Source organism: Arachis ipaensis, chromosome B10 (assembly GCF_059453495.1).
Source record: "Arachis ipaensis isolate K30076 ecotype BB chromosome B10, ASM5945349v1, whole genome shotgun sequence".
Classification (NCBI taxonomy): Eukaryota; Viridiplantae; Streptophyta; class Magnoliopsida; order Fabales; family Fabaceae; genus Arachis; species Arachis ipaensis.
The window spans coordinates 99,784,200-99,790,559 of NC_142435.1; positions in this window are offsets into that span (position 1 = coordinate 99,784,200).

Below are 6,360 nucleotides of genomic sequence, written 5' to 3' on the forward strand. Positions count from 1 at the left end.
AGTCTAATTTTAGTGCTTTTAATTTGGAAGCAAGATTAGACATTTCCATAATATACTCCCTTGGGTTCTCTTTACCTTTATATCTGATGGGAACAAATTTGCTCAAAAGGTTACTTGCCTTCGCCTTTTCATTCTTAGTAAAAAAATTTTCAACATCTTTTAGGAACTTTTTGGCATCTTTATCCTCAATAATTGAGCCCTGAAATGCTTTAGGAATAGAGCATTTCATAATGCCCATTCGATTGGATCTCTCCCGTTTTTCTATTTTAACCTTATTGGGATTTTCTATAGTGGAAGTAAGATTCTCCTCTCAAAGAGCTATATCCAGATCCATACAACCAAGGACAATCTCCATTGTATCTTTCTAAACCTTAAAGTTTGTACCATTTAACATAGGAATACTGCTAACTTATGCAGAAATATTAATAGCTGAAGGATAAGAAAAAAAGTGTAGTAATATTAGTTAAATAATGAAAAAAAAAGTCCATATTGAGATATCTAGAACAACATTAATTTTCAATCTTTAGATAGAAAAATTAAATATAAGTGAATACTCTCATTCCAGTAATTAAATATTATCAAAAATTTCTGTCACATATTGAGCCTTTCTTGGACCAACTAAATACACACATGAAAACTTAAACTCTGCAACCTATTTATTACTGCATGTATTTTCTATTAATTGGCCAAATAATAACCTTCCTTTGAGTTGATTATTGACCGCATAATTAATAGAAAATAAACAAAAGTGGATAATGCTTATTATTCGATCAAACAATAAACTTTCTTTAGATCGATTATTGTTTGCATAAATAATTAGCATCATCTTAATTCTCTGTTACTCAAATAGTATTAATGTGTACATATATAACTAGGCCAAATATAAATCTCCCTTAAAGTCAATTAATATTCGCATAAGTGACACATACAATAATCTTTATATACTAAAAAATAATTAATTCATTTTATTTCAAATCAATCGCACACTAAATAATCTTTATATGTGCAACAACACTACTACATACTTGACTTTTACTAACATTTAAAAATATTACCAAATCATATTAAAATGTTACCTATGTATATTAGTAACATTTTAACAAATGTTAAATATACCTTATATTACTAAAGAGTTTTACTAACATTTTTCTAAAGATTTAATAACATTTAGTAAAAATATTACAATAGATATATTTGTAACACTTAAAAAAATATTACCATAGATATTTTTGTAACACTTAAAAACTGTTATAATAGATATTGTAACACTTAGAAAAATGTTACCATAGATATTTTTTGTAACACTTAAAAAAATGTTACCATAGATATTTTTTGTAACACTTAAAAAATGTTACAAAAGATCTTTAGTAACATTTTTTTAGTTATATTATACTATTTTTTATTTTATATTATATACAATATAAATATACTAAAATTAATTACTACAACATGAAATATTTCGTTAAATTCACAAATTCACAAAATGAAATTTTTATAGCCTCTTTCATTAATCAATAATCATTGTACAAGTTTGCTTCGTGATACAAATAAAATGAGAAAAGAAAAAAAATACTTATAGCACTTAAACTTTATGAATATTTTATATAAAAGATCAGTATTTTGTTGTGAATTAGATCAAACATACACTGAATGATGAGGGAAAACTAAATGTGGTACATCTTCAACTTCTACTTGCAATTTGTGGATGTTCCCAGTAGAAGGATAGGCATGTCAGATGGCAATTTGTCTAGCAAAGTCAGGAGAATAGCTCTGAGTTATTCATGACCTGCAGGATTACGAAACCAATCAAACTCAAGTAGCATTGAAGCAGTCCCACAACATAAGTGAACACATGCGTACAAAATATAAATTTTGGGCAGGGAAATCATTTCCATTTAACATACAAATAATTAAAATATGCACTTACAATTTCCCACCAAACATCAAATTGTAGTAAATAGAGAATTGATGGTGTGGTTCTTCTAACTTCGCTAAATATGTATACCAATGCCTCCTCTGGTGTCTTAGCACTAGGATCTGACAGCAGAGATGGAAGTCCTAATGAATGTTCTTGTTAAGATATAGACAAGAAAAGCATTCACTTATTAAGATGTAGAGAATAACGAACCCAACCCTGCAAAGCAAATATACATTCTCCTCACTGCAAATAAATCATAGGAAGAAAAAAGTAATCATCATAAATAGATAGCAGAGTTGGAAGGACAGTTTCTCCATTATCAGAGGAAAGTCACACACGTTGCTAATATTGCTCAAATTTGAAGAACTTTTCAATAGAACACACTCAAAATAACAAATTTTAAAACAATATCAATACCTTGACTTTCAGAGCCGTTTGACAACTAATTCCAACTGTAACAAGACATTCCTTTTCCTCTCATAGTTCTTGCATTTTTTAGCAAATTTTACTAAAGATACTGCATAGTTTAAGTATTTAACAACCACATCTTAGCAAATATAAAGACACCACAAATGTCACTAATTAAGAAAATTACACATGAAAATTCAGAAAATAACAAGATAAAAAGATAGCAGAACAAAACTTACCAGAATTGACAACAACCAGCGATGGGTAGCGTGTGGTGAGGGTGAGTGATAAACCCATATTTTATGATATATTTTGTGCCTAATTTAAGTGATTTATTCAATCCTTCACTCACTTATTCATATAAATTGTATGGTTTTACTTTCCCTTCCTTATTATGTGATGTATGTGAAAAATATGTTTCCTATGCTTTAAAAGTAATTATTTTAATTACCCTTTATTTCCATTCGATGCTGTGATTCGTGTGTTGAGTAGTTTCAGATCTTCTAAGGCAGGAATGACTTAAAGGATGGAAAGGAAACATACAAAATTGGAAGGAAAGCATAAAATGGAGTTTTTGAAGAAACTGGCAGTGATGCGATCGCATGGACGACGCGGCCCATGCCAGCGCGAAATGGCAGTGATGCGACCGCGTGATTGACGCGATCGCGCACCTTAAACGAAACGCATATGACGCGGACGCATGACTGAAGCGACCGCGTGACAAGGAAAACTTCAGATGACGCGACCGCGTGACCCACGCGGACGCGTGACAGAGGCTACGCACCAAAAATTGCAGAAAATGCTCCCAGCGATTTCTGAACCCCTTTTTGGCCCAAATCCAAGTCCAGAAGGCACAGATCAGAGGTTATGAAGTGGGAGAATGCATCCATTCAGAGAGAGTCTCCAATTAGTTATTTTTCATGAATTAGATGTAGTTTTGAGGGAGAGGTTCTCTCCTCTCTCTTTTAGGATTTAGAATTAGGATTTCTTTTGCTTTCAGGATTATATCTCTTTATCAGGTTCAACATTCCTTTTTATTTAACTTCCCAATTTAATTTATGAATTCTTCTATGTTACAGATTATTCTTTGAATTAATGTTATTTGAGGTATTTCAGTTTATTATTCCTTTCTTTTATTTATATTATTGTTGCTTCCAATCTGAAGACATTTTTATTCCAGTAGATTTACTTTTTCCCTTTTGGTCTTAGTTAAGAAATCAGTAACTCAGGAGTTATCAAACTCAACATGATTAATAATTGTTATCTTTGCTAATTGAATTGAACTTCAATAATCCCAATCTTTCCTTAGGGATTAACTAGGATTTGAAGATCAAACTAATTAGTCACTTGACCTTTCTTTGCTTTAAGTAAAGACTAACTGAGTGGAATTAAGATTCAATCTTCATCATCATTGATAAGGATAACTAGGATAGGACTTCTAATTTCTCATACCTTGCCAAAAGTTTATTTTACAGTTATTTATTTATTTTATAGTCTTTTACTTACTTTAATTACAATTTAAATTACTTGTTCCTCATCTTCAAAATCCCGATTTACAATCTCCATAACCAATAATAAGAACATACTTCCCTGTAGTTCCTTGAGAAGATGACCCGAGGTTTAAATACTTCGGTTATCAATTTTTAAGGGGTTTGTTACTTGTGACAACCAAAACGTTTGTACGAAGGGATTTCTGTTGGTTTAGAGACTATATCTACAACGCGACTATTTTTATAAATTTCTTTATTGGCAAAAATCCTAACGTCAAAATGGCACCGTTGCCGGGGAGCTGCAATCGTGTGCCTTATTATTGGTTATGGTAAATATTTTTCTTTTACTTGTTTATTTGTCTTTATTTTCCCCTTTTTATTTCCATTAGATACTATGAATTCTCACCCCTCTCGCTTTGAGTTTAGTTCTAATATTGTTGAAAGGAGTAAAAGTTATAACAGGAACATGCATCAAGGTCAGAGCAATCAAAGATGGATGGAGCCAATAGGATCTGATCAACCCTTTAGGCAACAACACCCTCCAAGATATCATAGACAAAGACCATTCTATAACGCATACCAAGCCAATAGACATGGTGAACAACTTTGTAGTTACTAACAAGCCCTACCCTATGCTTATAGGCCATCCTCTCAACATAACTTTGCACCACCACACTCACAAGCTCCTTTTCACCATTCACTACCATATGATCCTCATATACCCAAATTCTAATCCAATTACTCCCAAATACCACCACTTCCCTATATACCACGTCCAAATCTATCACCCCAAGAGTCAGAGGTTCGCCTCAAGAAAATAGTAGATCAACTTTAAACAACCCTTCATCAACTGGAGCAGGCAGTAAGTTTATTATCTTCTAGATGTTCGAACATTCAAGGACCTCCCACAGCCCCATGTGGACAATCTAAAGAAGAACGTAGCATGAAGGAGATACTAGAAACTCCAGTGGACAGAATAGGGCATGACTTCGTACTGGAACAAGTAGAGGAAGCTGTCATTGTAAACGAAGAAGAGTTGGTTGAAGACTTGGGAGACACTGAACTTCCATGGGAATCTAGAGTTATGGAGAATTCTGTCAAAAACGTTACAATTGATGCTAACGAAGATGGTGCACAACTCCCAAAGCAAGTCTTTTATGAAGAACTAGACGGAATAATCCTGGAAGCAAGTTTCCTTGATAATGATAATCTCAAGTCAAGTTCTCCCAGTAGTGAACTTGCATCAGCAAGTGAATTCTCTAAGATCGAAGAATCTTCCCCAAGTGAATACGAAGATGATGCGGAGGTAGATTTCTCTCAACCTCCCGTTTATGACTTAAGTGACGAAGAAGACATAGAAGGCTTGGATCAGAACATGGATGCAATTGAAGAAGTCTGCAAGGAAGTGAAGAAATTCACCGAAGAGCACAAGGGAGTAGAACTCACAGAACCACTGGAAACACCTATCCCAAGGCCATTACCACCCAATACAAGCTTCAAATGGGTACAATCCTTAACCTTTAGCTTTATTTTCCCACTTGAATATGGTTTGCTTGAAACAGATGGCCAGCTTAGAGCTTTCTGCGACTTTAAGAGTAAGAGGAAAATGGCTCGTACTCAGAGCTGGTGCACAAGGTTCAATAAGGTTCCACACTTCAACTCAAAGTGCACGGATTGGCATCATGATCAATCGAATGGATCTAGGAAAACGTTTGGTCACCTTGGTGAGAATCTAATTTTTAAACCGCCCGGATGGAAAAATATAGATCAAGACGGAGGCGGATTCAAAAGCAAAGTTTGGGATCCTAGAATCTATTCTGACATTCGTCACCCCGGGAGCCTGAGAATATGTTTGAAGCTGCTTAGAAGCTTTACATGCCTAGTTTGGGACCTCGAAGGCTATTGGCATTCCAAGCATTCGTGGAGATTTCTGGATGAATTTAAGCACAAGCTGCCATAATAGGAAGCTCATCCAATGTCCAACTTAAGGATTTTAACTAAAGGTGCTAGGTGGGAGACAACCCACCATGGTATGTTCGTTTCTTTTTCAGTTTTATTTCGTGTTATTTATTTTTTGTTCTCCTTTTCAATTGAACCTGAATATTATTCATCCGCATTGCATACTGCATAATTGCATACCTGCACAAAAAAAAAAGAGAAAGGGCGTGCGACGCGACTGATGCACGGAAAACTTGTCTCTCAACAAATCTCCCTTCGGCAAGTGTACCGAATTTGTCGTCAAGTAAAAACTCACAATAGAGTAAGGTCGAATCCCACAGGGATTGATTGATCAAGCAACTTTAATTAGAAGAATGTTCTAGTTGAGTGAATCCAGAATTTGGGTTGAGAGTTGCAGAAAATAAAATGGCGGGAATGTAAATAACAGAAAAGTAAATGCTAGAATTAAAGGACTGGAAGTAAATGACTGAAAATAAATTACAGAATTGTAAATGGGAATGGGGGATTTGCTCATAAAAGTAAATGGCAGAAATTAAAGAGAATGGGTAAGATCAGAGATGGGGAGTTCATTGGGCTTAGGAGATG